Source organism: Garra rufa, chromosome 2 (assembly GCF_049309525.1).
Source record: "Garra rufa chromosome 2, GarRuf1.0, whole genome shotgun sequence".
Taxonomy (NCBI): Eukaryota; Metazoa; Chordata; class Actinopteri; order Cypriniformes; family Cyprinidae; genus Garra; species Garra rufa.
The window spans coordinates 74,182,433-74,206,941 of NC_133362.1; the positions used below are offsets into that span (position 1 = coordinate 74,182,433).

The 24,509-nt window shown below is 50.0% G+C and overlaps 45 non-coding genes across 45 annotated transcripts in view; 31 read left to right on the plus strand and 14 right to left on the minus strand.

Annotated features, from left to right (window-relative positions):
- Window positions 1-28, plus strand: part of trnay-gua (transfer RNA tyrosine (anticodon GUA)) — an 87-nt gene extending 59 nt beyond the window's left edge. Inside the window, exon 2 of the tRNA in view lies at window positions 1-28. This exon is cut by the window's left edge and continues 8 nt beyond it. This is a non-coding gene — a tRNA (tRNA-Tyr).
- Window positions 29-137: 109 nt separating this feature from the next.
- On the minus strand, window positions 138-209 carry trnae-cuc (transfer RNA glutamic acid (anticodon CUC)). The gene has a single exon. It is a non-coding gene; the product is annotated as a tRNA-Glu (tRNA).
- A 116-nt stretch (window positions 210-325) lies between these two features.
- Window positions 326-398, plus strand: trnar-acg (transfer RNA arginine (anticodon ACG)). The gene has a single exon. It is a non-coding gene; the product is annotated as a tRNA-Arg (tRNA).
- A 335-nt stretch (window positions 399-733) lies between these two features.
- Window positions 734-805, plus strand: trnae-uuc (transfer RNA glutamic acid (anticodon UUC)). Its single transcript has one exon. It is a non-coding gene; the product is annotated as a tRNA-Glu (tRNA).
- Window positions 806-1,635: 830 nt separating this feature from the next.
- Window positions 1,636-1,707, minus strand: trnae-cuc (transfer RNA glutamic acid (anticodon CUC)). Its single transcript has one exon. It is a non-coding gene; the product is annotated as a tRNA-Glu (tRNA).
- A 116-nt stretch (window positions 1,708-1,823) lies between these two features.
- trnar-acg (transfer RNA arginine (anticodon ACG)) lies at window positions 1,824-1,896 on the plus strand. Its single transcript has one exon. It is a non-coding gene; the product is annotated as a tRNA-Arg (tRNA).
- Window positions 1,897-2,231: 335 nt separating this feature from the next.
- trnae-uuc (transfer RNA glutamic acid (anticodon UUC)) lies at window positions 2,232-2,303 on the plus strand. Its single transcript has one exon. It is a non-coding gene; the product is annotated as a tRNA-Glu (tRNA).
- A 666-nt stretch (window positions 2,304-2,969) lies between these two features.
- On the plus strand, window positions 2,970-3,056 carry trnay-gua (transfer RNA tyrosine (anticodon GUA)). Its single transcript is given in 2 exon segments — window positions 2,970-3,006; window positions 3,021-3,056. It is a non-coding gene; the product is annotated as a tRNA-Tyr (tRNA).
- A 109-nt stretch (window positions 3,057-3,165) lies between these two features.
- Window positions 3,166-3,237, minus strand: trnae-cuc (transfer RNA glutamic acid (anticodon CUC)). The gene has a single exon. It is a non-coding gene; the product is annotated as a tRNA-Glu (tRNA).
- Window positions 3,238-3,353: 116 nt separating this feature from the next.
- On the plus strand, window positions 3,354-3,426 carry trnar-acg (transfer RNA arginine (anticodon ACG)). The gene has a single exon. It is a non-coding gene; the product is annotated as a tRNA-Arg (tRNA).
- Window positions 3,427-4,736: 1,310 nt separating this feature from the next.
- trnay-gua (transfer RNA tyrosine (anticodon GUA)) lies at window positions 4,737-4,823 on the plus strand. Its single transcript is given in 2 exon segments — window positions 4,737-4,773; window positions 4,788-4,823. It is a non-coding gene; the product is annotated as a tRNA-Tyr (tRNA).
- Window positions 4,824-4,932: 109 nt separating this feature from the next.
- trnae-cuc (transfer RNA glutamic acid (anticodon CUC)) lies at window positions 4,933-5,004 on the minus strand. The gene has a single exon. It is a non-coding gene; the product is annotated as a tRNA-Glu (tRNA).
- Window positions 5,005-5,120: 116 nt separating this feature from the next.
- trnar-acg (transfer RNA arginine (anticodon ACG)) lies at window positions 5,121-5,193 on the plus strand. Its single transcript has one exon. It is a non-coding gene; the product is annotated as a tRNA-Arg (tRNA).
- Window positions 5,194-5,528: 335 nt separating this feature from the next.
- On the plus strand, window positions 5,529-5,600 carry trnae-uuc (transfer RNA glutamic acid (anticodon UUC)). Its single transcript has one exon. It is a non-coding gene; the product is annotated as a tRNA-Glu (tRNA).
- Window positions 5,601-6,266: 666 nt separating this feature from the next.
- trnay-gua (transfer RNA tyrosine (anticodon GUA)) lies at window positions 6,267-6,353 on the plus strand. The gene is given in 2 exon segments: window positions 6,267-6,303; window positions 6,318-6,353. It is a non-coding gene; the product is annotated as a tRNA-Tyr (tRNA).
- A 109-nt stretch (window positions 6,354-6,462) lies between these two features.
- Window positions 6,463-6,534, minus strand: trnae-cuc (transfer RNA glutamic acid (anticodon CUC)). Its single transcript has one exon. It is a non-coding gene; the product is annotated as a tRNA-Glu (tRNA).
- A 116-nt stretch (window positions 6,535-6,650) lies between these two features.
- Window positions 6,651-6,723, plus strand: trnar-acg (transfer RNA arginine (anticodon ACG)). Its single transcript has one exon. It is a non-coding gene; the product is annotated as a tRNA-Arg (tRNA).
- A 335-nt stretch (window positions 6,724-7,058) lies between these two features.
- Window positions 7,059-7,130, plus strand: trnae-uuc (transfer RNA glutamic acid (anticodon UUC)). Its single transcript has one exon. It is a non-coding gene; the product is annotated as a tRNA-Glu (tRNA).
- Window positions 7,131-8,944: 1,814 nt separating this feature from the next.
- Window positions 8,945-9,016, minus strand: trnae-cuc (transfer RNA glutamic acid (anticodon CUC)). Its single transcript has one exon. It is a non-coding gene; the product is annotated as a tRNA-Glu (tRNA).
- A 116-nt stretch (window positions 9,017-9,132) lies between these two features.
- On the plus strand, window positions 9,133-9,205 carry trnar-acg (transfer RNA arginine (anticodon ACG)). Its single transcript has one exon. It is a non-coding gene; the product is annotated as a tRNA-Arg (tRNA).
- Window positions 9,206-9,540: 335 nt separating this feature from the next.
- trnae-uuc (transfer RNA glutamic acid (anticodon UUC)) lies at window positions 9,541-9,612 on the plus strand. The gene has a single exon. It is a non-coding gene; the product is annotated as a tRNA-Glu (tRNA).
- A 666-nt stretch (window positions 9,613-10,278) lies between these two features.
- Window positions 10,279-10,365, plus strand: trnay-gua (transfer RNA tyrosine (anticodon GUA)). The gene is given in 2 exon segments: window positions 10,279-10,315; window positions 10,330-10,365. It is a non-coding gene; the product is annotated as a tRNA-Tyr (tRNA).
- Window positions 10,366-10,474: 109 nt separating this feature from the next.
- trnae-cuc (transfer RNA glutamic acid (anticodon CUC)) lies at window positions 10,475-10,546 on the minus strand. The gene has a single exon. It is a non-coding gene; the product is annotated as a tRNA-Glu (tRNA).
- A 116-nt stretch (window positions 10,547-10,662) lies between these two features.
- Window positions 10,663-10,735, plus strand: trnar-acg (transfer RNA arginine (anticodon ACG)). The gene has a single exon. It is a non-coding gene; the product is annotated as a tRNA-Arg (tRNA).
- A 335-nt stretch (window positions 10,736-11,070) lies between these two features.
- trnae-uuc (transfer RNA glutamic acid (anticodon UUC)) lies at window positions 11,071-11,142 on the plus strand. The gene has a single exon. It is a non-coding gene; the product is annotated as a tRNA-Glu (tRNA).
- Window positions 11,143-11,808: 666 nt separating this feature from the next.
- On the plus strand, window positions 11,809-11,895 carry trnay-gua (transfer RNA tyrosine (anticodon GUA)). Its single transcript is given in 2 exon segments — window positions 11,809-11,845; window positions 11,860-11,895. It is a non-coding gene; the product is annotated as a tRNA-Tyr (tRNA).
- A 109-nt stretch (window positions 11,896-12,004) lies between these two features.
- On the minus strand, window positions 12,005-12,076 carry trnae-cuc (transfer RNA glutamic acid (anticodon CUC)). The gene has a single exon. It is a non-coding gene; the product is annotated as a tRNA-Glu (tRNA).
- A 116-nt stretch (window positions 12,077-12,192) lies between these two features.
- Window positions 12,193-12,265, plus strand: trnar-acg (transfer RNA arginine (anticodon ACG)). Its single transcript has one exon. It is a non-coding gene; the product is annotated as a tRNA-Arg (tRNA).
- A 1,310-nt stretch (window positions 12,266-13,575) lies between these two features.
- Window positions 13,576-13,662, plus strand: trnay-gua (transfer RNA tyrosine (anticodon GUA)). The gene is given in 2 exon segments: window positions 13,576-13,612; window positions 13,627-13,662. It is a non-coding gene; the product is annotated as a tRNA-Tyr (tRNA).
- Window positions 13,663-13,771: 109 nt separating this feature from the next.
- trnae-cuc (transfer RNA glutamic acid (anticodon CUC)) lies at window positions 13,772-13,843 on the minus strand. Its single transcript has one exon. It is a non-coding gene; the product is annotated as a tRNA-Glu (tRNA).
- Window positions 13,844-13,959: 116 nt separating this feature from the next.
- Window positions 13,960-14,032, plus strand: trnar-acg (transfer RNA arginine (anticodon ACG)). The gene has a single exon. It is a non-coding gene; the product is annotated as a tRNA-Arg (tRNA).
- Window positions 14,033-15,817: 1,785 nt separating this feature from the next.
- trnay-gua (transfer RNA tyrosine (anticodon GUA)) lies at window positions 15,818-15,904 on the plus strand. The gene is given in 2 exon segments: window positions 15,818-15,854; window positions 15,869-15,904. It is a non-coding gene; the product is annotated as a tRNA-Tyr (tRNA).
- A 109-nt stretch (window positions 15,905-16,013) lies between these two features.
- trnae-cuc (transfer RNA glutamic acid (anticodon CUC)) lies at window positions 16,014-16,085 on the minus strand. Its single transcript has one exon. It is a non-coding gene; the product is annotated as a tRNA-Glu (tRNA).
- Window positions 16,086-16,201: 116 nt separating this feature from the next.
- Window positions 16,202-16,274, plus strand: trnar-acg (transfer RNA arginine (anticodon ACG)). The gene has a single exon. It is a non-coding gene; the product is annotated as a tRNA-Arg (tRNA).
- Window positions 16,275-18,257: 1,983 nt separating this feature from the next.
- trnae-cuc (transfer RNA glutamic acid (anticodon CUC)) lies at window positions 18,258-18,329 on the minus strand. The gene has a single exon. It is a non-coding gene; the product is annotated as a tRNA-Glu (tRNA).
- Window positions 18,330-18,445: 116 nt separating this feature from the next.
- trnar-acg (transfer RNA arginine (anticodon ACG)) lies at window positions 18,446-18,518 on the plus strand. Its single transcript has one exon. It is a non-coding gene; the product is annotated as a tRNA-Arg (tRNA).
- Window positions 18,519-19,828: 1,310 nt separating this feature from the next.
- Window positions 19,829-19,915, plus strand: trnay-gua (transfer RNA tyrosine (anticodon GUA)). Its single transcript is given in 2 exon segments — window positions 19,829-19,865; window positions 19,880-19,915. It is a non-coding gene; the product is annotated as a tRNA-Tyr (tRNA).
- Window positions 19,916-20,024: 109 nt separating this feature from the next.
- On the minus strand, window positions 20,025-20,096 carry trnae-cuc (transfer RNA glutamic acid (anticodon CUC)). The gene has a single exon. It is a non-coding gene; the product is annotated as a tRNA-Glu (tRNA).
- A 116-nt stretch (window positions 20,097-20,212) lies between these two features.
- trnar-acg (transfer RNA arginine (anticodon ACG)) lies at window positions 20,213-20,285 on the plus strand. Its single transcript has one exon. It is a non-coding gene; the product is annotated as a tRNA-Arg (tRNA).
- A 1,310-nt stretch (window positions 20,286-21,595) lies between these two features.
- trnay-gua (transfer RNA tyrosine (anticodon GUA)) lies at window positions 21,596-21,682 on the plus strand. Its single transcript is given in 2 exon segments — window positions 21,596-21,632; window positions 21,647-21,682. It is a non-coding gene; the product is annotated as a tRNA-Tyr (tRNA).
- Window positions 21,683-21,791: 109 nt separating this feature from the next.
- Window positions 21,792-21,863, minus strand: trnae-cuc (transfer RNA glutamic acid (anticodon CUC)). Its single transcript has one exon. It is a non-coding gene; the product is annotated as a tRNA-Glu (tRNA).
- Window positions 21,864-21,979: 116 nt separating this feature from the next.
- Window positions 21,980-22,052, plus strand: trnar-acg (transfer RNA arginine (anticodon ACG)). The gene has a single exon. It is a non-coding gene; the product is annotated as a tRNA-Arg (tRNA).
- Window positions 22,053-23,600: 1,548 nt separating this feature from the next.
- Window positions 23,601-23,687, plus strand: trnay-gua (transfer RNA tyrosine (anticodon GUA)). The gene is given in 2 exon segments: window positions 23,601-23,637; window positions 23,652-23,687. It is a non-coding gene; the product is annotated as a tRNA-Tyr (tRNA).
- A 109-nt stretch (window positions 23,688-23,796) lies between these two features.
- Window positions 23,797-23,868, minus strand: trnae-cuc (transfer RNA glutamic acid (anticodon CUC)). The gene has a single exon. It is a non-coding gene; the product is annotated as a tRNA-Glu (tRNA).
- A 116-nt stretch (window positions 23,869-23,984) lies between these two features.
- On the plus strand, window positions 23,985-24,057 carry trnar-acg (transfer RNA arginine (anticodon ACG)). The gene has a single exon. It is a non-coding gene; the product is annotated as a tRNA-Arg (tRNA).
- Window positions 24,058-24,509: the final 452 nt, after the last annotated feature.

The window sequence follows — 24,509 nt, forward strand, 5'->3', positions numbered from 1 at the left end:
GTCGCTGGTTCGACTCCGGCTCGAAGGAGGTTGTTTTTCACGTGCCCACCTTTTTTGGGGGAGCCGGCCTTCTGAAAGCGGCCAACAGAGCTTGATTTCACAGTCCGCCATTGGGGGGGAGGGGGGGCAAAAGAGCTTTCCCTGACCGGGAATCGAACCCGGGCCGCGGCGGTGAGAGCGCCGGATCCTAACCACTAGACCACCAGGGAAGAGCCGATCTAATGCTGGCCTGCTAATAACATGAGAATAAGCAGACAGCAATACAGGCTTCTGTCACGTCGAAAACCAACGAGTCGGGCTGCAAGCACGAGGATCCCCAGGCGGTGGGCCAGTGGCGCAATGGATAACGCGTCTGACTACGGATCAGAAGATTCTAGGTTCGACTCCTGGCTGGCTCGCTCTCTGATTTTTGCGTAATGCAGTTTGGTTTTGATGTCACAGGCTTGCCGAATTGTTGCCCTATTCCTACGTGCCACCCGAGCTTTGAGAAAAAGTTGGACACGAAATGAAATCCGAACTAGCCAATAATCAGCAACTCACCCGGTTAAAACCGCGTCTCAGTTTCACTGTTAATCTCATGATTTTTTCATTTCTGTACCTTGACAGACCGGCGATAGGCTGTTTTTCCTTGAGATAACGGTTACAATGCAAGACCACGCTTGTTTTTTCAAATGCGTGGCGTGAGTATTTTTGGATTTTTTTTTTTACCCGGACAAGGCTTCCGCTGACCAGTTCCCATATGGTCTAGCGGTCCGGATTCCTGGTTTTCACCCAGGCGGCCCGGGTTCGACTCCCGGTATGGGAAGGCGGGCTCCTCTTTGCTACCGGTCAGGATTCCTGGTTTTCACCCAGGCGGCCTGGGTTCGACTCCCGGTATGGGAAGGCGGGCTCCTCTTTGCTACCGGTCAGGAGATAACGGTTACAATGCAAGACCACGCTTGTTTTTTCGAATGCGTGGCGTGAGTATTTTTGGAATCTTTTTTTTTACCCGGACAAGGCTTCCGCTGACCAGTTCCCACGAAATGAAATCCGAACTAGCCAATAATCAGCAACTTACCCGGTTAAAACCGCGTCTCAGTTTCATTGTTAATCTTATGATTTTTTCATTTCTGTACCTTGACAGACGTGCGATAAGCTGTTTTTCCTTGAGATAACGGTCACAATGCAAGACCACACTTGTTTTTTCGAATGCGTGGCGTGAGTATTTTTGGAATCTTTTTTTTTACCCGGACAAGGCTTCCACTGACCAGTTCCCATATGGTCTACCGCCAGGATTCCTGGTTTTCACCTAGGTGGCCCGGGTTCGACTCCCGGTATTGGAAGGTGGGCTCCTCTGTGCTTCCCTCTACGAAAAAGGGCCACACGTCTTCCTGCGTCGAAAGCCGTTTTTTGGCCAGCAGTCGAGCTGCAGAAACCTAATAGGCCGAGGTTGTGACCACACAGACCTGCGCCTTCGATAGCTCAGCTGGTAGAGCGGAGGACTGTAGGAGGAGCGTTGGCAATCCTTAGGTCGCTGGTTCGAAGGAGGTTGTTTTTCACGTGCCCACCTTTTTTGGGGGGGCCGGCCTTCTGAAAGCGGCCAACAGAGCTTCATTTCACAGTCCGCCATTGGGGGGGAGGGGGGGCAAAAGAGCTTTCCCTGACCGGGAATCGAACCCGGGCCGCGGCGGTGAGAGCGCCGAATCCTAACCACTAGACCAACAGGGAAGAGCCGATCTAATGATGGCCTGCTAATAACATGAGAACAAGCAGACAGCAATACAGGCTTCTGTCACGTCGAAAACCAACGAGTCGGGCTGCAAGCACGAGGACCCCCAGGCGGTGGGCCAGTGGCGCAATGGATAACGCGTCTGACTACGGATCAGAAGATTCTAGGTTCGACTCCTGGCTGGCTCGCTCTCTGATTTTTGCGTAATGCAGTTTGGTTTTGATGTCACAGGCTTGCCGAATTGTTGCCCTATTCCTACGTGCCACCCGAGCTTTGAGAAAAAGTTGGACACGAAATGAAATCCGAACTAGCCAATAATCAGCAACTCACCCGGTTAAAACCGCGTCTCAGTTTCATTGTTAATCTCATGATTTTTTCATTTCTGTACCTTGACAGACCGGCGATAGGCTGTATTTCCTTGAGATAACGGTTACAATGCAAGACCACGCTTGTTTTTTCAAATGCGTGGCGTGAGTATTTTTGGAATTTTTTTTTTACCCGGACAAGGCTTCCGCTGACCAGTTCCCATATGGTCTAGCGGTCAGGATTCCTGGTTTTCACCCAGGTGGCCCGGGTTCGACTCCCGGTATGGGAAGGCGGGCTCCTCTTTGCTACCGGTCAGGATTCCTGGTTTTCACCCAGGCGGCCTGGGTTCGACTTCCGGTATGGGAAGGCGGGCTCCTCTTTGCTACCGGTCAGGAGATAACGGTTACAATGCAAGACCACGCTTTTTTTTTCGAATGCGTGGCGTGAGTATTTTTGGAATCTTTTTTTTTACCCGGACAAGGCTTCCGCTGACCAGTTCCCACGAAATGAAATCCGAACTAGCCAATAATCAGCAACTTACCCGGTTAAAACCGCGTCTCAGTTTCATTGTTAATCTCATGATTTTTTCATTTCTGTACCTTGACAGACGGGCGATAAGCTGTTTTTCCTTGAGATAACGGTCACAATGCAAGACCACACTTGTTTTTTCGAATGCGTGGCGTGAGTATTTTTGGAATCTTTTTTTTTACCCGGACAAGGCTTCCACTGACCAGTTCCCATATGGTCTACCGCCAGGATTCCTGGTTTTCACCTAGGTGGCCCGGGTTCGACTCCCGGTATTGGAAGGTGGGCTCCTCTGTGCTTCCCTCTACGAAAAAGGGCCACACGTCTTCCTGCGTCGAAAGCCGTTTTTTGGCCAGCAGTCGAGCTGCAGAAACCTAATAGGCCGAGGTTGTGACCCCACAGGCCGAGGTTGTGACCCCACAGACCTGCGCCTTCGATAGCTCAGCTGGTAGAGCGGAGGACTGTAGGAGGAGCGTTGGCAATCCTTAGGTCGCTGGTTCGACTCCGGCTCGAAGGAGGTTGTTTTTCACGTGCCCACCTTTTTTGGGGGGGCCGGTCTTCTGAAAGCGGCCAACAGAGCTTGATTTCACAGTCCGCCATTGGGGGGGAGGGGGGGCAAAAGAGCTTTCCCTGACCGGGAATCGAACCCGGGCCGCGGCGGTGAGAGCGCCGAATCCTAACCACTAGACCACCAGGGAAGAGCCGATCTAATGCTGGCCTGCTAATAACATGAGAACAAGCAGACAGCAATACAGGCTTCTGTCACGTCGAAAACCAACGAGTCGGGCTGCAAGCACGAGGATCCCCAGGCGGTGGGCCAGTGGCGCAATGGATAACGCGTCTGACTACGGATCAGAAGATTCTAGGTTCGACTCCTGGCTGGCTCGCTCTCTGATTTTTGCGTAATGCAGTTTGGTTTTGATGTCACAGGCTTGCCGAATTGTTGCCCTATTCCTACGTGCCACCCGAGCTTTGAGAAAAAGTTGGACACGAAATGAAATCCGAACTAGCCAATAATCAGCAACTCACCCGGTTAAAACCGCGTCTCAGTTTCATTGTTAATCTCATGATTTTTTCATTTCTGTACCTTGACAGACCGGCGATAGGCTGTTTTTCCTTGAGATAACGGTTACAATGCAAGACCACGCTTGTTTTTTCGAATGCGTGGCGTGAGTATTTTTGGAATCTTTTTTTTTACCCGGACAAGGCTTCCGCTGACCAGTTCCCACGAAATGAAATCCAAACTAGCCAATAATCAGCAACTTACCCGGTTAAAACCGCGTCTCAGTTTCATTGTTAATCTCGTGATTTTTTCATTTCTGTACCTTGACAGACGGGCGATAGGCTGTTTTTCCTTGAGATAACGGTCACAATGCAAGACCACACTTGTTTTTTCGAATGCGTGGCGTGAGTATTTTTGGAATCTTTTTTTTACCCGGACAAGGCTTCCACTGACCAGTTCCCATATGGTCTACCGCCAGGATTCCTGGTTTTCACCTAGGTGGCCCGGGTTCGACTCCCGGTATGGGAAGGCGGGCTCCTCTTTGCTACCGGTCAGGATTCCTGGTTTTCACCCAGGCGGCCTGGGTTCGACTTCCGGTATGGGAAGGCGGGCTCCTCTTTGCTACCGGTCAGGAGATAACGGTTACAATGCAAGACCACGCTTGTTTTTTCGAATGCGTGGCGTGAGTATTTTTGGAATCTTTTTTTTTACCCGGACAAGGCTTCCGCTGACCAGTTCCCACGAAATGAAATCCGAACTAGCCAATAATCAGCAACTTACCCGGTTAAAACCGCGTCTCAGTTTCATTGTTAATCTCATGATTTTTTCATTTCTGTACCTTGACAGACGGGCGATAAGCTGTTTTTCCTTGAGATAACGGTCACAATGCAAGACCACACTTGTTTTTTCGAATGCGTGGCGTGAGTATTTTTGGAATCTTTTTTTTTACCCGGACAAGGCTTCCACTGACCAGTTCCCATATGGTCTACCGCCAGGATTCCTGGTTTTCACCTAGGTGGCCCGGGTTCGACTCCCGGTATTGGAAGGTGGGCTCCTCTGTGCTTCCCTCTACGAAAAAGGGCCACACGTCTTCCTGCGTCGAAAGCCGTTTTTTGGCCAGCAGTCGAGCTGCAGAAACCTAATAGGCCGAGGTTGTGACCCCACAGGCCGAGGTTGTGACCCCACAGACCTGCGCCTTCGATAGCTCAGCTGGTAGAGCGGAGGACTGTAGGAGGAGCGTTGGCAATCCTTAGGTCGCTGGTTCGACTCCGGCTCGAAGGAGGTTGTTTTTCACGTGCCCACCTTTTTTGGGGGGGCCGGCCTTCTGAAAGCGGCCAACAGAGCTTGATTTCACAGTCCGCCATTGGGGGGGAGGGGGGGCAAAAGAGCTTTCCCTGTCCGGGAATCGAACCCAGGCCACGGCGGTGAGAGCGCCGAATCCTAACCACTAGACCACCAGGGAAGAGCCGATCTAATGCTGGCCTGCTAATAACATGAGAACAAGCAGACAGCAATACAGGCTTCTGTCACGTCGAAAACCAACGAGTCGGGCTGCAAGCACGAGGATCCCCAGGCGGTGGGCCAGTGGCGCAATGGATAACGCCTCTGACTACGGATCAGAAGATTCTAGGTTCGACTCCTGGCTGGCTCGCTCTCTGATTTTTGCGTAATGCAGTTTGGTTTTGATGTCACAGGCTTGCCGAATTGTTGCCCTATTCCTACGTGCCACCCGAGCTTTGAGAAAAAGTTGGACACGAAATGAAATCCGAACTAGCCAATAATCAGCAACTCACCCGGTTAAAACCGCGTCTCAGTTTCACTGTTAATCTCATGATTTTTTCATTTCTGTACCTTGACAGACCGGCGATAGGCTGTTTTTCCTTGAGATAACGGTTACAATGCAAGACCACGCTTGTTTTTTCAAATGCGTGGCGTGAGTATTTTTGGATTTTTTTTTTTACCCGGACAAGGCTTCCGCTGACCAGTTCCCATATGGTCTAGCGGTCCGGATTCCTGGTTTTCACCCAGGCGGCCCGGGTTCGACTCCCGGTATGGGAAGGCGGGCTCCTCTTTGCTACCGGTCAGGATTCCTGGTTTTCACCCAGGCGGCCTGGGTTCGACTCCCGGTATGGGAAGGCGGGCTCCTCTTTGCTACCGGTCAGGAGATAGCGGTTACAATGCAAGACCACGCTTGTTTTTTCGAATGCGTGGCGTGAGTATTTTTGGAATCTTTTTTTTTACCCGGACAAGGCTTCCGCTGACCAGTTCCCACGAAATGAAATCCGAACTAGCCAATAATCAGCAACTTACCCGGTTAAAACCGCATCTCAGTTTCATTGTTAATCTTATGATTTTTTCATTTCTGTACCTTTACAGACGGGCGATAAGCTGTTTTTCCTTGAGATAACGGTCACAATGCAAGACCACACTTGTTTTTTCGAATGCGTGGCGTGAGTATTTTTGGAATCTTTTTTTTTACCCGGACAAGGCTTCCACTGACCAGTTCCCATATGGTCTACCGCCAGGATTCCTGGTTTTCACCTAGGTGGCCCGGGTTCGACTCCCGGTATTGGAAGGTGGGCTCCTCTGTGCTTCCCTCTACGAAAAAGGGCCACACGTCTTCCTGCGTCGAAAGCCGTTTTTTGGCCAGCAGTCGAGCTGCAGAAACCTAATAGGCCGAGGTTGTGACCCCACAGGCCGAGGTTGTGACACCACAGACCTGCGCCTTCGATAGCTCAGCTGGTAGAGCGGAGGACTGTAGGAGGAGCGTTGGCAATCCTTAGGTCGCTGGTTCGACTCCGGCTCGAAGGAGGTTGTTTTTCACGTGCCCACCTTTTTTGGGGGAGCCGGCCTTCTGAAAGCGGCCAACAGAGCTTGATTTCACAGTCCGCCATTGGGGGGGAGGGGGGGCAAAAGAGCTTTCCCTGACCGGGAATCGAACCCGGGCCGCGGCGGTGAGAGCGCCGGATCCTAACCACTAGACCACCAGGGAAGAGCCGATCTAATGCTGGCCTGCTAATAACATGAGAACAAGCAGACAGCAATACAGGCTTCTGTCACGTCGAAAACCAACGAGTCGGGCTGCAAGCACGAGGATCCCCAGGCGGTGGGCCAGTGGCGCAATGGATAACGCGTCTGACTACGGATCAGAAGATTCTAGGTTCGACTCCTGGCTGGCTCGCTCTCTGATTTTTGCGTAATGCAGTTTGGTTTTGATGTCACAGGCTTGCCGAATTGTTGCCCTATTCCTACGTGCCACCCGAGCTTTGAGAAAAAGTTGGACACGAAATGAAATCCGAACTAGCCAATAATCAGCAACTCACCCGGTTAAAACCGCGTCTCAGTTTCATTGTTAATCTCATGATTTTTTCATTTCTGTACCTTGACAGACCGGCGATAGGCTGTTTTTCCTTGAGATAACGGTTACAATGCAAGACCACGCTTGTTTTTTCAAATGCGTGGCGTGAGTATTTTTGGAATTTTTTTTTTACCCGGACAAGGCTTCCGCTGACCAGTTCCCATATGGTCTAGCGGTCAGGATTCCTGGTTTTCACCCAGGTGGCCCGGGTACGACTCCCGGTATGGGAAGGCGGGCTCCTCTTTGCTACCGGTCAGGATTCCTGGTTTTCACCCAGGCGACCTGGGTTCGACTCCCGGTATGGGAAGGCGGGCTCCTCTTTGCTACCGGTCAGGAGATAACGGTTACAATGCAAGACCACGCTTGTTTTTTCGAATGCGTGGCGTGAGTATTTTTGGAATCTTTTTTTTTACCCGGACAAGGCTTCCGCTGACCAGTTCCCACGAAATGAAATCTGAACTAGCCAATAATCAGCAACTCACCCGGTTAAAACCGCGTCTCAGTTTCATTGTTAATCTCATGATTTTTTCATTTCTGTACCTTGACAGACCGGCGATAGGCTGTTTTTCCTTGAGATAACGGTTACAATGCAAGACCACGCTTGTTTTTTCAAATGCGTGGCGTGAGTATTTTTGGAATTTTTTTTTTACCCGGACAAGGCTTCCGCTGACCAGTTCCCACGAAATGAAATCCGAACTAGCCAATAATCAGCAACTCACCCGGTTAAAACCGCGTCTCAGTTTCATTGTTAATCTCATGATTTTTTCATTTCTGTACCTTGACAGACCGGCGATAGGCTGTTTTTCCTTGAGATAACGGTTACAATGCAAGACCACGCTTGTTTTTTCGAATGCGTGGTGTGAGTATTTTTGGAATCTTTTTTTTTTACCCGGACAAGGCTTCCGCTGACCAGTTCCCACAAAATGAAATCCGAACTAGCCAATAATCAGCAACTTACCTGGTTAAAACCGCGTCTCAGTTTCATTGTTAATCTCATGATTTTTTCATTTCTGTACCTTGACAGACCGGCGATAGGCTGTTTTTCCTTGAGATAACGGTTACAATGCAAGACCACGCTTGTTTTTTCGAATGCGTGGCGTGAGTATTTTTGGAATCTTTTTTTTTACCCGGACAAGGCTTCCGCTGACCAGTTCCCACGGAATAAAATCTGAACTAGCCAATAATCAGCAACTCACCCGGTTAAAACCGCGTCTCAGTTTCACTGTTAATCTCATGATTTTTTCATTTCTGTACCTTGACAGACCGGCGATAGGCTGTTTTTCCTTGAGATAACGGTTACAATGCAAGACCACGCTTGTTTTTTCAAATGCGTGGCGTGAGTATTTTTGGAATTTTTTTTTTACCCGGACAAGGCTTCTGCTGACCAGTTCCCACGAAATGAAATCCGAACTAGCCAATAATCAGCAACATACCCGGTTAAAACCGCGTCTCAGTTTCATTGTTAATCTCATGATTTTTTCATTTCTGTACCTTGACAGACGGGCGATAAGCTGTTTTTCCTTGAGATAACGGTCACAATGCAAGACCACACTTGTTTTTTTCGAATGCGTGGCGTGAGTATTTTTGGAATCTTTTTTTTTACCCGGACAAGGCTTCCACTGACCAGTTCCCATATGGTCTACCGCCAGGATTCCTGGTTTTCACCTAGGTGGCCCAGGTTCGACTCCCGGTATTGGAAGGTGGGCTCCTCTGTGCTTCCCTCTACGAAAAAGGGCCACACGTCTTCCTGCGTCGAAAGCCGTTTTTTGGCCAGCAGTCGAGCTGCAGAAACCTAATAGGCCGAGGTTGTGACCCCACAGGCCGAGGTTGTGACCCCACAGACCTGCGCCTTCGATAGCTCAGCTGGTAGAGCGGAGGACTGTAGGAGGAGCTTTGGCAATCCTTAGGTCGCTGGTTCGACTCTGGCTCGAAGGAGGTTGTTTTTCACGTGCCCACCTTTTTTGGGGGGGCTGGTCTTCTGAAAGCGGCCAACAGAGCTTGATTTCACAGTCCGCCATTGGGGGGGAGGGGGGGCAAAAGAGCTTTCCCTGACCGGGAATCGAACCCAGGCCGCGGCGGTGAGAGCGCCGAATCCTAACCACTAGACCACCAGGGAAGATCCGATCTAATGCTGGCCTGCTAATAACATGAGAACAAGCAGACAGCAATACAGGCTTCTGTCACGTCGAAAACCAACGAGTCGGGCTGCAAGCACGAGGATCCCCAGGCGGTGGGCCAGTGGCGCAATGGATAACGCGTCTGACTACGGATCAGAAGATTCTAGGTTCGACTCCTGGCTGGCTCGCTCTCTGATTTTTGCGTAATGCAGTTTGGTTTTGATGTCACAGGCTTGCCGAATTGTTGCCCTATTCCTACGTGCCACCCGAGCTTTGAGAAAAAGTTGGACACGAAATGAAATCCGAACTAGCCAATAATCAGCAACTCACCCGGTTAAAACCGCGTCTCAGTTTCATTGTTAATCTCATGATTTTTTCATTTCTGTACCTTGACAGACCGGCGATAGGCTGTTTTTCCTTGAGATAACGGTTACAATGCAAGACCACGCTTGTTTTTTCAAATGCGTGGCGTGAGTATTTTTGGAATTTTTTTTTTACCCGGACAAGGCTTCCGCTGACCAGTTCCCATATGGTCTAGCGGTCAGGATTCCTGGTTTTCACCCAGGCGGCCCGGGTTCGACTCCCGGTATGGGAAGGCGGGCTCCTCTTTGCTACCGGTCAGGATTCCTGGTTTTCACCCAGGCGGCCTGGGTTCGACTCCCGGTATGGGAAGGCGGGCTCCTCTTTGCTACCGGTCAGGAGATAACGGTTACAATGCAAGACCACGCTTGTTTTTTCGAATGCGTGGCGTGAGTATTTTTGGAATCTTTTTTTTTACCCGGACAAGGCTTCCGCTGACCAGTTCCCACGAAATGAAATCCGAACTAGCCAATAATCAGCAACTTACCCGGTTAAAACCGCGTCTCAGTTTCATTGTTAATCTCATGATTTTTTCATTTCTGTACCTTGACAGACGGGCGATATGCTGTTTTTCCTTGAGATAACGGTCACAATGCAAGACCACACTTGTTTTTTCGAATGCGTGGCGTGAGTATTTTTGGAATCTTTTTTTTTACCCGGACAAGGCTTCCACTGACCAGTTCCCATATGGTCTACCGCCAGGATTCCTGGTTTTCACCTAGGTGGCCCGGGTTCGACTCCCGGTATTGGAAGGTGGGCTCCTCTGTGCTTCCCTCTACGAAAAAGGGCCACACGTCTTCCTGCGTCGAAAGCCGTTTTTTGGCCAGCAGTCGAGCTGCAGAAACCTAATAGGCCGAGGTTGTGACCCCACAGGCCGAGGTTGTGACCCCACAGACCTGCGCCTTCGATAGCTCAGCTGGTAGAGCGGAGGACTGTAGGAGGAGCGTTGGCAATCCTTAGGTCGCTGGTTCGACTCCGGCTCGAAGGAGGTTGTTTTTCACGTGCCCACCTTTTTTGGGGGGGCCGGCCTTCTGAAAGCGGCCAACAGAGCTTGATTTCACAGTCCGCCATTGGGGGGGAGGGGGGGCAAAAGAGCTTTCCCTGACCGGGAATCGAACCCGGGCCGCGGCGGTGAGAGCGCCGAATCCTAACCACTAGACCAACAGGGAAGAGCCGATCTAATGATGGCCTGCTAATAACATGAGAACAAGCAGACAGCAATACAGGCTTCTGTCACGTCGAAAACCAACGAGTCGGGCTGCAAGCACGAGGACCCCCAGGCGGTGGGCCAGTGGCGCAATGGATAACGCGTCTGACTACGGATCAGAAGATTCTAGGTTCGACTCCTGGCTGGCTCGCTCTCTGATTTTTGCGTAATGCAGTTTGGTTTTGATGTCACAGGCTTGCCGAATTGTTGCCCTATTCCTACGTGCCACCCGAGCTTTGAGAAAAAGTTGGACACGAAATGAAATCCGAACTAGCCAATAATCAGCAACTCACCCGGTTAAAACCGCGTCTCAGTTTCATTGTTAATCTCATGATTTTTTCATTTCTGTACCTTGACAGACCGGCGATAGGCTGTATTTCCTTGAGATAACGGTTACAATGCAAGACCACGCTTGTTTTTTCAAATGCGTGGCGTGAGTATTTTTGGAATTTTTTTTTTACCCGGACAAGGCTTCCGCTGACCAGTTCCCATATGGTCTAGCGGTCAGGATTCCTGGTTTTCACGCAGGTGGCCCGGGTTCGACTCCCGGTATGGGAAGGCGGGCTCCTCTTTGCTACCGGTCAGGATTCCTGGTTTTCACCCAGGCGGCCTGGGTTCGACTTCCGGTATGGGAAGGCGGGCTCCTCTTTGCTACCGGTCAGGAGATAACGGTTACAATGCAAGACCACGCTTGTTTTTTCGAATGCGTGGCGTGAGTATTTTTGGAATCTTTTTTTTTACCCGGACAAGGCTTCCGCTGACCAGTTCCCACGAAATGAAATCCGAACTAGCCAATAATCAGCAACTTACCCGGTTAAAACCGCGTCTCAGTTTCATTGTTAATCTCATGATTTTTTCATTTCTGTACCTTGACAGACGGGCGATAAGCTGTTTTTCCTTGAGATAACGGTCACAATGCAAGACCACACTTGTTTTTTCGAATGCGTGGCGTGAGTATTTTTGGAATCTTTTTTTTTACCCGGACAAGGCTTCCACTGACCAGTTCCCATATGGTCTACCGCCAGGATTCCTGGTTTTCACCTAGGTGGCCCGGGTTCGACTCCCGGTATTGGAAGGTGGGCTCCTCTGTGCTTCCCTCTACGAAAAAGGGCCACACGTCTTCCTGCGTCGAAAGCCGTTTTTTGGCCAGCAGTCGAGCTGCAGAAACCTAATAGGCCGAGGTTGTGACCCCACAGGCCGAGGTTGTGACCCCACAGACCTGCGCCTTCGATAGCTCAGCTGGTAGAGCGGAGGACTGTAGGAGGAGCGTTGGCAATCCTTAGGTCGCTGGTTCGACTCCGGCTCGAAGGAGGTTGTTTTTCACGTGCCCACCTTTTTTGGGGGGGCCGGTCTTCTGAAAGCGGCCAACAGAGCTTGATTTCACAGTCCGCCATTGGGGGGGAGGGGGGGCAAAAGAGCTTTCCCTGACCGGGAATCGAACCCGGGCCGCGGCGGTGAGAGCGCCGAATCCTAACCACTAGACCACCAGGGAAGAGCCGATCTAATGCTGGCCTGCTAATAACATGAGAACAAGCAGACAGCAATACAGGCTTCTGTCACGTCGAAAACCAACGAGTCGGGCTGCAAGCACGAGGATCCCCAGGCGGTGGGCCAGTGGCGCAATGGATAACGCGTCTGACTACGGATCAGAAGATTCTAGGTTCGACTCCTGGCTGGCTCGCTCTCTGATTTTTGCGTAATGCAGTTTGGTTTTGATGTCACAGGCTTGCCGAATTGTTGCCCTATTCCTACGTGCCACCCGAGCTTTGAGAAAAAGTTGGACACGAAATGAAATCCGAACTAGCCAATAATCAGCAACTCACCCGGTTAAAACCGCGTCTCAGTTTCATTGTTAATCTCATGATTTTTTCATTTCTGTACCTTGACAGACCGGCGATAGGCTGTTTTTCCTTGAGATAACGGTTACAATGCAAGACCACGCTTGTTTTTTCGAATGCGTGGCGTGAGTATTTTTGGAATCTTTTTTTTTACCCGGACAAGGCTTCCGCTGACCAGTTCCCACGAAATGAAATCCAAACTAGCCAATAATCAGCAACTTACCCGGTTAAAACCGCGTCTCAGTTTCATTGTTAATCTCGTGATTTTTTCATTTCTGTACCTTGACAGACGGGCGATAGGCTGTTTTTCCTTGAGATAACGGTCACAATGCAAGACCACACTTGTTTTTTCGAATGCGTGGCGTGAGTATTTTTGGAATCTTTTTTTTACCCGGACAAGGCTTCCACTGACCAGTTCCCATATGGTCTACCGCCAGGATTCCTGGTTTTCACCTAGGTGGCCCGGGTTCGACTCCCGGTATGGGAAGGCGGGCTCCTCTTTGCTACCGGTCAGGATTCCTGGTTTTCACCCAGGCGGCCTGGGTTCGACTTCCGGTATGGGAAGGCGGGCTCCTCTTTGCTACCGGTCAGGAGATAACGGTTACAATGCAAGACCACGCTTGTTTTTTCGAATGCGTGGCGTGAGTATTTTTGGAATCTTTTTTTTTACCCGGACAAGGCTTCCGCTGACCAGTTCCCACGAAATGAAATCCGAACTAGCCAATAATCAGCAACTTACCCGGTTAAAACCGCGTCTCAGTTTCATTGTTAATCTCATGATTTTTTCATTTCTGTACCTTGACAGACGGGCGATAAGCTGTTTTTCCTTGAGATAACGGTCACAATGCAAGACCACACTTGTTTTTTCGAATGCGTGGCGTGAGTATTTTTGGAATCTTTTTTTTTACCCGGACAAGGCTTCCACTGACCAGTTCCCATATGGTCTACCGCCAGGATTCCTGGTTTTCACCTAGGTGGCCCGGGTTCGACTCCCGGTATTGGAAGGTGGGCTCCTCTGTGCTTCCCTCTACGAAAAAGGGCCACACGTCTTCCTGCGTCGAAAGCCGTTTTTTGGCCAGCAGTCGAGCTGCAGAAACCTAATAGGCCGAGGTTGTGACCCCACAGGCCGAGGTTGTGACCCCACAGACCTGCGCCTTCGATAGCTCAGCTGGTAGAGCGGAGGACTGTAGGAGGAGCGTTGGCAATCCTTAGGTCGCTGGTTCGACTCCGGCTCGAAGGAGGTTGTTTTTCACGTGCCCACCTTTTTTGGGGGGGCCGGTCTTCTGAAAGCGGCCAACAGAGCTTGATTTCACAGTCCGCCATTGGGGGGGAGGGGGGGCAAAAGAGCTTTCCCTGACCGGGAATCGAACCCGGGCCGCGGCGGTGAGAGCGCCGAATCCTAACCACTAGACCACCAGGGAAGAGCCGAGCTAATGCTGGCCTGCTAATAACATGAGAACAAGCAGACAGCAATACAGGCTTCTGTCACGTCGAAAACCAACGAGTCGGGCTGCAAGCACGAGGATCCCCAGGCGGTGGGCCAGTGGCGCAATGGATAACGCGTCTGACTACGGATCAGAAGATTCTAGGTTCGACTCCTGGCTGGCTCGCTCTCTGATTTTTGCGTAATGCAGTTTGGTTTTGATGTCACAGGCTTGCCGAATTGTTGCCCTATTCCTACGTGCCACCCGAGCTTTGAGAAAAAGTTGGACACGAAATGAAATCCGAACTAGCCAATAATCAGCAACTCACCCGGTTAAAACCGCGTCTCAGTTTCATTGTTAATCTCATGATTTTTTCATTTCTGTACCTTGACAGACCGGCGATAGGCTGTTTTTCCTTGAGATAACGGTTACAATGCAAGACCACGCTTGTTTTTTCGAATGCGTGGCGTGAGTATTTTTGGAATCTTTTTTTTTACCCGGACAAGGCTTCCGCTGACCAGTTCCCACGAAATGAAATCCAAACTAGCCAATAATCAGCAACTTACCCGGTTAAAACCGCGTCTCAGTTTCATTGTTAATCTCGTGATTTTTTCATTTCTGTACCTTGACAGACGGGCGATAGGCTGTTTTTCCTTGAGATAACGGTCACAATGCAAGACCACACTTGTTTTTTCGAATGCGTGGCGTGAGTATTTTTGGAATCTTTTTTTTACCCGGACAAGGCTTCCACTGACCAGTTCCCATATGGTCTACCGCCAGGATTCCTGGTTTTCACCTAGGTGGCCCGGGTTCGACTCCCGGTATGGGAAGGCGGGCTCCTCTTTGCTACCGGTCAGGATTCCTGGTTTTCACCCAGGCGGCCTGGGTTCGACTTCCGGTATGGGAAGGCGGGCTCCTCTTTGCTACCGGTCAGGAGATAACGGTTACAATGCAAGACCACGCTTGTTTTTTCGAATGCGTGGCGTGAGTATTTTTGGAATCTTTTTTTTTACCCGGACAAGGCTTCCGCTGACCAGTTCCCACGAAATGAAATCTGAACTAGCCAATAATCAGCAACTCACCCGGTTAAAACCGCGTCTCAGTTTCATTGTTAATCTCATGATTTTTTCATTTCTGTACCTTGACAGACCGGCGATAGGCTGTTTTTCCTTGAGATAACGGTTACAATGCAAGACCACGCTTGTTTTTTCAAATGCGTGGCGTGAGTATTTTTGGAATTTTTTTTTTACCCGGACAAGGCTTCCGCTGACCAGTTCCCACGAAATGAAATCCGAACTAGCCAATAATCAGCAACTCACCCGGTTAAAACCGCGTCTCAGTTTCATTGTTAATCTCATGATTTTTTCATTTCTGTACCTTGACAGACCGGCGATAGGCTGTTTTTCCTTGAGATAACGGTTACAATGCAAGACCACGCTTGTTTTTTCGAATGCGTGGTGTGAGTATTTTTGGAATCTTTTTTTTTACCCGGACAAGGCTTCCGCTGACCAGTTCCCACAAAATGAAATCCGAACTAGCCAATAATCAGCAACTTACCCGGTTAAAACCGCGTCTCAGTTTCATTGTTAATCTCATGATTTTTTCATTTCTGTACCTTGACAGACGGGCGATAAGCTGTTTTTTCTTGAGATAACGGTCACAATGCAAGACCACACTTGTTTTTTCGAATGCGTGGCGTGAGTATTTTTGGAATCTTTTTTTTTACCCGGACAAGGCTTCCACTGACCAGTTCCCATATGGTCTACCGCCAGGATTCCTGGTTTTCACCTAGGTGGCCCGGGTTCGACTCCCGGTATTGGAAGGTGGGCTCCTCTGTGCTTCCCTCTACGAAAAAGGGCCACACGTCTTCCTGCGTCGAAAGCCGTTTTTTGGCCAGCAGTCGAGCTGCAGAAACCTAATAGGCCGAGGTTTTGACCCCACAGGCCGAGGTAATGACCCCACAGACCTGCGCCTTCGATAGCTCAGCTGGTAGAGCGGAGGACTGTAGGAGGAGCGTTGGCAATCCTTAGGTCGCTGGTTCGACTCCGGCTCGAAGGAGGTTGTTTTTCACGTGCCCACCTTTTTTGGGGGGGCCAGCCTTCTGAAAGCGGCCAACACAGCTTGATTTCACAGTCCGCCATTGGGGGGGAGGGGGGGCAAAAGAGCTTTCCCTGACCGGGAATCGAACCCGGGCCGCGGCGGTGAGAGCGCCGAATCCTAACCACTAGACCACCAGGGAAGAGCCGATCTAATGCTGGCCTGCTAATAACATGAGAACAAGCAGACAGCAATACAGGCTTCTGTCACGTCGAAAACCAACGAGTCGGGCTGCAAGCACGAGGATCCCCAGGCGGTGGGCCAGTGGCGCAATGGATAACGTGTCTGACTACGGATCAGAAGATTCTAGGTTCGACTCCTGGCTGGCTCGCTCTCTGATTTTTGCGTAATGCAGTTTGGTTTTGATGTCACAGGCTTGCCGAATTGTTGCCCTATTCCTACGTTCCACCCGAGCTTTGAGAAAAAGTTGGACACGAAATGAAATCCGAACTAGCCAATAATCAGCAACTCACCCGGTTAAAACCGCGTCTCAGTTTCATTGATAATCTCATGATTTTTTCATTTCTGTACCTTGACAGACCGGCGATAGGCTGTTTTTCCTTGAGATAACGGTTACAATGCAAGACCACGCTTGTTTTTTCAAATGCGTGGCGTGAGTATTTTTGGAATTTTTTTTTTACCCGGACAAGGCTTCCGCTGACCAGTTCTCATATGGTCTAGCGGTCAGGATTCCTGGTTTTCACCCAGGTGGCCCAGGTTTGACTCCCGGTATGGGAAGGCGGGCTCCTCTTTGCTACCGGTCAGGATTCCTGGTTTTCACCCAGGCGGCCTGGGTTCGACTCCCGGTATGGGAAGGCGGGCTTCTCTTTGCTACCGGTCAGGAGATAACGGTTACAATGCAAGACCACGCTTGTTTTTTCGAATGCGTGGCGTGAGTATTTTTGGAATCTTTTTTTTTACCCGGACAAGGCTTCCGCTGACCAGTTCCCACGAAATGAAATCCGAACTAGCCAATAATCAGCAACTTACCCGGTTAAAACCGCGTCTCAGTTTCATTGTTAATCTCATGATTTTTTCATTTCTGTACCTTGACAGATGGGCGATAAGCTGTTTTTCCTTGAGATAACGGTCACAATGCAAGACCACACTTGTTTTTTCGAATGCGTGGCGTGAGTATTTTTGGAATCTTTTTTTTTACCCGGACAAGGCTTCCGCTGACCAGTTCCCACGAAATGAAATCCGAACTAGCCAATAATCAGCAACTTACCTGGTTAAAACCGCGTCTCAGTTTCATTGTTAATCTCATGATTTTTTCATTTCTGTACCTTGACAGACCGGCGATAGGCTGTTTTTCCTTGAGATAACGGTTACAATGCAAGACCACGCTTGTTTTTTCGAATGCGTGGCGTGAGTATTTTTGGAATCTTTTTTTTTACCCGGACAAGGCTTCCGCTGACCAGTTCCCACGGAATAAAATCTGAACTAGCCAATAATCAGCAACTCACCCGGTTAAAACCGCGTCTCAGTTTCACTGTTAATCTCATGATTTTTTCATTTCTGTACCTTGACAGACCGGCGATAGGCTGTTTTTCCTTGAGATAACGGTTACAATGCAAGACCACGCTTGTTTTTTCAAATGCGTGGCGTGAGTATTTTTGGAATTTTTTTTTTACCCGGACAAGGCTTCTGCTGACCAGTTCCCACGAAATGAAATCCGAACTAGCCAATAATCAGCAACATACCCGGTTAAAACCGCGTCTCAGTTTCATTGTTAATCTCATGATTTTTTCATTTCTGTACCTTGACAGACGGGCGATAAGCTGTTTTTCCTTGAGATAACGGTCACAATGCAAGACCACACTTGTTTTTTTCGAATGCGTGGCGTGAGTATTTTTGGAATCTTTTTTTTTACCCGGACAAGGCTTCCACTGACCAGTTCCCATATGGTCTACCGCCAGGATTCCTGGTTTTCACCTAGGTGGCCCAGGTTCGACTCCCGGTATTGGAAGGTGGGCTCCTCTGTGCTTCCCTCTACGAAAAAGGGCCACACGTCTTCCTGCGTCGAAAGCCGTTTTTTGGCCAGCAGTCGAGCTGCAGAAACCTAATAGGCCGAGGTTGTGACCCCACAGGCCGAGGTTGTGACCCCACAGACCTGCGCCTTCGATAGCTCAGCTGGTAGAGCGGAGGACTGTAGGAGGAGCTTTGGCAATCCTTAGGTCGCTGGTTCGACTCTGGCTCGAAGGAGGTTGTTTTTCACGTGCCCACCTTTTTTGGGGGGGCTGGTCTTCTGAAAGCGGCCAACAGAGCTTGATTTCACAGTCCGCCATTGGGGGGGAGGGGGGGCAAAAGAGCTTTCCCTGACCGGGAATCGAACCCAGGCCGCGGCGGTGAGAGCGCCGAATCCTAACCACTAGACCACCAGGGAAGATCCGATCTAATGCTGGCCTGCTAATAACATGAGAACAAGCAGACAGCAATACAGGCTTCTGTCACGTCGAAAACCAACGAGTCGGGCTGCAAGCACGAGGATCCCCAGGCGGTGGGCCAGTGGCGCAATGGATAACGCGTCTGACTACGGATCAGAAGATTCTAGGTTCGACTCCTGGCTGGCTCGCTCTCTGATTTTTGCGTAATGCAGTTTGGTTTTGATGTCACAGGCTTGCCGAATTGTTGCCCTATTCCTACGTGCCACCCGAGCTTTGAGAAAAAGTTGGACACGAAATGAAATCCGAACTAGCCAATAATCAGCAACTCACCCGGTTAAAACCGCGTCTCAGTTTCATTGTTAATCTCATGATTTTTTCATTTCTGTACCTTGACAGACCGGCGATAGGCTGTTTTTCCTTGAGATAACGGTTACAATGCAAGACCACGCTTGTTTTTTCGAATGCGTGGCGTGAGTATTTTTGGAATCTTTTTTTTTACCCGGACAAGGCTTCCGCTGACCAGTTCCCACGAAATGAAATCCAAACTAGCCAATAATCAGCAACTTACCCGGTTAAAACCGCGTCTCAGTTTCATTGTTAATCTCGTGATTTTTTCATTTCTGTACCTTGACAGACGGGCGATAGGCTGTTTTTCCTTGAGATAACGGTCACAATGCAAGACCACACTTGTTTTTTCGAATGCGTGGCGTGAGTATTTTTGGAATCTTTTTTTTACCCGGACAAGGCTTCCACTGACCAGTTCCCATATGGTCTACCGCCAGGATTCCTGGTTTTCACCTAGGTGGCCCGGGTTCGACTCCCGGTATGGGAAGGCGGGCTCCTCTTTGCTACCGGTCAGGATTCCTGGTTTTCACCCAGGCGGCCTGGGTTCGACTTCCGGTATGGGAAGGCGGGCTCCTCTTTGCTACCGGTCAGGAGATAACGGTTACAATGCAAGACCACGCTTGTTTTTTCGAATGCGTGGCGTGAGTATTTTTGGAATCTTTTTTTTTACCCGGACAAGGCTTCCGCTGACCAGTTCCCACGAAATGAAATCCGAACTAGCCAATAATCAGCAACTTACCCGGTTAAAACCGCGTCTCAGTTTCATTGTTAATCTCATGATTTTTTCATTTCTGTACCTTGACAGACGGGCGATAAGCTGTTTTTCCTTGAGATAACGGTCACAATGCAAGACCACACTTGTTTTTTCGAATGCGTGGCGTGAGTATTTTTGGAATCTTTTTTTTTACCCGGACAAGGCTTCCACTGACCAGTTCCCATATGGTCTACCGCCAGGATTCCTGGTTTTCACCTAGGTGGCCCGGGTTCGACTCCCGGTATTGGAAGGTGGGCTCCTCTGTGCTTCCCTCTACGAAAAAGGGCCACACGTCTTCCTGCGTCGAAAGCCGTTTTTTGGCCAGCAGTCGAGCTGCAGAAACCTAATAGGCCGAGGTTGTGACCCCACAGGCCGAGGTTGTGACCCCACAGACCTGCGCCTTCGATAGCTCAGCTGGTAGAGCGGAGGACTGTAGGAGGAGCGTTGGCAATCCTTAGGTCGCTGGTTCGACTCCGGCTCGAAGGAGGTTGTTTTTCACGTGCCCACCTTTTTTGGGGGGGCCGGTCTTCTGAAAGCGGCCAACAGAGCTTGATTTCACAGTCCGCCATTGGGGGGGAGGGGGGGCAAAAGAGCTTTCCCTGACCGGGAATCGAACCCGGGCCGCGGCGGTGAGAGCGCCGAATCCTAACCACTAGACCACCAGGGAAGAGCCGAGCTAATGCTGGCCTGCTAATAACATGAGAACAAGCAGACAGCAATACAGGCTTCTGTCACGTCGAAAACCAACGAGTCGGGCTGCAAGCATGAGGATCCCCAGGCGGTGGGCCAGTGGCGCAATGGATAACGCGTCTGACTACGGATCAGAAGATTCTAGGTTCGACTCCTGGCTGGCTCGCTCTCTGATTTTTGCGTAATGCAGTTTGGTTTTGATGTCACAGGCTTGCCGAATTGTTGCCCTATTCCTACGTGCCACCCGAGCTTTGAGAAAAAGTTGGACACGAAATGAAATCCGAACTAGCCAATAATCAGCAACTCACCCGGTTAAAACCGCGTCTCAGTTTCATTGTTAATCTCATGATTTTTTCATTTCTGTACCTTGACAGACCGGCGATAGGCTGTTTTTCCTTGAGATAACGGTTACAATGCAAGACCACGCTTGTTTTTTCGAATGCGTGGCGTGAGTATTTTTGGAATCTTTTTTTTTACCCGGACAAGGCTTCCGCTGACCAGTTCCCACGAAATGAAATCCAAACTAGCCAATAATCAGCAACTTACCCGGTTAAAACCGCGTCTCAGTTTCATTGTTAATCTCGTGATTTTTTCATTTCTGTACCTTGACAGACGGGCGATAGGCTGTTTTTCCTTGAGATAACGGTCACAATGCAAGACCACACTTGTTTTTTCGAATGCGTGGCGTGAGTATTTTTGGAATCTTTTTTTTACCCGGACAAGGCTTCCACTGACCAGTTCCCATATGGTCTACCGCCAGGATTCCTGGTTTTCACCTAGGTGGCCCGGGTTCGACTCCCGGTATGGGAAGGCGGGCTCCTCTTTGCTACCGGTCAGGATTCCTGGTTTTCACCCAGGCGGCCTGGGTTCGACTTCCGGTATGGGAAGGCGGGCTCCTCTTTGCTACCGGTCAGGAGATAACGGTTACAATGCAAGACCACGCTTGTTTTTTCGAATGCGTGGCGTGAGTATTTTTGGAATCTTTTTTTTTACCCGGACAAGGCTTCCGCTGACCAGTTCCCACGAAATGAAATCCGAACTAGCCAATAATCAGCAACTTACCCGGTTAAAACCGCGTCTCAGTTTCATTGTTAATCTCATGATTTTTTCATTTCTGTACCTTGACAGACGGGCGATAAGCTGTTTTTCCTTGAGATAACGGTCACAATGCAAGACCACACTTGTTTTTTCGAATGCGTGGCGTGAGTATTTTTGGAATCTTTTTTTTTACCCGGACAAGGCTTCCACTGACCAGTTCCCATATGGTCTACCGCCAGGATTCCTGGTTTTCACCTAGGTGGCCCGGGTTCGACTCCCGGTATTGGAAGGTGGGCTCCTCTGTGCTTCCCTCTACGAAAAAGGGCCACACGTCTTCCTGCGTCGAAAGCCGTTTTTTGGCCAGCAGTCGAGCTGCAGAAACCTAATAGGCCGAGGTTGTGACCCCACAGGCCGAGGTTGTGACACCACAGACCTGCGCCTTCGATAGCTCAGCTGGTAGAGCGGAGGACTGTAGGAGGAGCGTTGGCAATCCTTAGGTCGCTGGTTCGACTCCGGCTCGAAGGAGGTTGTTTTTCACGTGCCCACCTTTTTTGGGGGAGCCGGCCTTCTGAAAGCGGCCAACAGAGCTTGATTTCACAGTCCGCCATTGGGGGGGAGGGGGGGCAAAAGAGCTTTCCCTGACCGGGAATCGAACCCGGGCCGCGGCGGTGAGAGCGCCGGATCCTAACCACTAGACCACCAGGGAAGAGCCGATCTAATGCTGGCCTGCTAATAACATGAGAACAAGCAGACAGCAATACAGGCTTCTGTCACGTCGAAAACCAACGAGTCGGGCTGCAAGCACGAGGATCCCCAGGCGGTGGGCCAGTGGCGCAATGGATAACGCGTCTGACTACGGATCAGAAGATTCTAGGTTCGACTCCTGGCTGGCTCGCTCTCTGATTTTTGCGTAATGCAGTTTGGTTTTGATGTCACAGGCTTGCCGAATTGTTGCCCTATTCCTACGTGCCACCCGAGCTTTGAGAAAAAGTTGGACACGAAATGAAATCCGAACTAGCCAATAATCAGCAACTCACCCGGTTAAAACCGCGTCTCAGTTTCATTGTTAATCTCATGATTTTTTCATTTCTGTACCTTGACAGACCGGCGATAGGCTGTTTTTCCTTGAGATAACGGTTACAATGCAAGACCACGCTTGTTTTTTCAAATGCGTGGCGTGAGTATTTTTGGAATTTTTTTTTTACCCGGACAAGGCTTCCGCTGACCAGTTCCCATATGGTCTAGCGGTCAGGATTCCTGGTTTTCACCCAGGCGGCCCGGGTACGACTCCTGGTATGGGAAGGCGGGCTCCTCTTTGCTACCGGTCAGGATTCCTGGTTTTCACCCAGGCGACCTGGGTTCGACTCCCGGTATGGGAAGGCGGGCTCCTCTTTGCTACCGGTCAGGAGATAACGGTTACAATGCAAGACCACGCTTGTTTTTTCGAATGCGTGGCGTGAGTATTTTTGGAATCTTTTTTTTTACCCGGACAAGGCTTCCGCTGACCAGTTCCCACGAAATGAAATCTGAACTAGCCAATAATCAGCAACTCACCCGGTTAAAACCGCGTCTCAGTTTCATTGTTAATCTCATGATTTTTTCATTTCTGTACCTTGACAGACCGGCGATAGGCTGTTTTTCCTTGAGATAACGGTTACAATGCAAGACCACGCTTGTTTTTTCAAATGCGTGGCGTGAGTATTTTTGGAATTTTTTTTTTACCCGGACAAGGCTTCCGCTGACCAGTTCCCACGAAATGAAATCCGAACTAGCCAATAATCAGCAACTCACCCGGTTAAAACCGCGTCTCAGTTTCATTGTTAATCTCATGATTTTTTCATTTCTGTACCTTGACAGACCGGCGATAGGCTGTTTTTCCTTGAGATAACGGTTACAATGCAAGACCACGCTTGTTTTTTCGAATGCGTGGTGTGAGTATTTTTGGAATCTTTTTTTTTACCCGGACAAGGCTTCCGCTGACCAGTTCCCACAAAATGAAATCCGAACTAGCCAATAATCAGCAACTTACCCGGTTAAAACCGCGTCTCAGTTTCATTGTTAATCTCATGATTTTTTCATTTCTGTACCTTGACAGACGGGCGATAAGCTGTTTTTTCTTGAGATAACGGTCACAATGCAAGACCACACTTGTTTTTTCGAATGCGTGGCGTGAGTATTTTTGGAATCTTTTTTTTTACCCGGACAAGGCTTCCACTGACCAGTTCCCATATGGTCTACCGCCAGGATTCCTGGTTTTCACCTAGGTGGCCCGGGTTCGACTCCCGGTATTGGAAGGTGGGCTCCTCTGTGCTTCCCTCTACGAAAAAGGGCCACACGTCTTCCTGCGTCGAAAGCCGTTTTTTGGCCAGCAGTCGAGCTGCAGAAACCTAATAGGCCGAGGTTTTGACCCCACAGGCCGAGGTTGTGACCCCACAGACCTGCGCCTTCGATAGCTCAGCTGGTAGAGCGGAGGACTGTAGGAGGAGCGTTGGCAATCCTTAGGTCGCTGGTTCGACTCCGGCTCGAAGGAGGTTGTTTTTCACGTGCCCACCTTTTTTGGGGGGGCCAGCCTTCTGAAAGCGGCCAACAGAGCTTGATTTCACAGTCCGCCATTGGGGGGGAGGGGGGGCAAAAGAGCTTTCCCTGACCGGGAATCGAACCCGGGCCGCGGCGGTGAGAGCGCCGAATCCTAACCACTAGACCACCAGGGAAGAGCCGATCTAATGCTGGCCTGCTAATAACATGAGAACAAGCAGACAGCAATACAGGCTTCTGTCACGTCGAAAACCAACGAGTCGGGCTGCAAGCACGAGGATCCCCAGGCGGTGGGCCAGTGGCGCAATGGATAACGTGTCTGACTACGGATCAGAAGATTCTAGGTTCGACTCCTGGCTGGCTCGCTCTCTGATTTTTGCGTAATGCAGTTTGGTTTTGATGTCACAGGCTTGCCGAATTGTTGCCCTATTCCTACGTTCCACCCGAGCTTTGAGAAAAAGTTGGACACGAAATGAAATCCGAACTAGCCAATAATCAGCAACTCACCCGGTTAAAACCGCGTCTCAGTTTCATTGATAATCTCATGATTTTTTCATTTCTGTACCTTGACAGACCGGCGATAGGCTGTTTTTCCTTGAGATAACGGTTACAATGCAAGACCACGCTTGTTTTTTCAAATGCGTGGCGTGAGTATTTTTGGAATTTTTTTTTTACCCGGACAAGGCTTCCGCTGACCAGTTCTCATATGGTCTAGCGGTCAGGATTCCTGGTTTTCACCCAGGTGGCCCAGGTTTGACTCCCGGTATGGGAAGGCGGGCTCCTCTTTGCTACCGGTCAGGATTCCTGGTTTTCACCC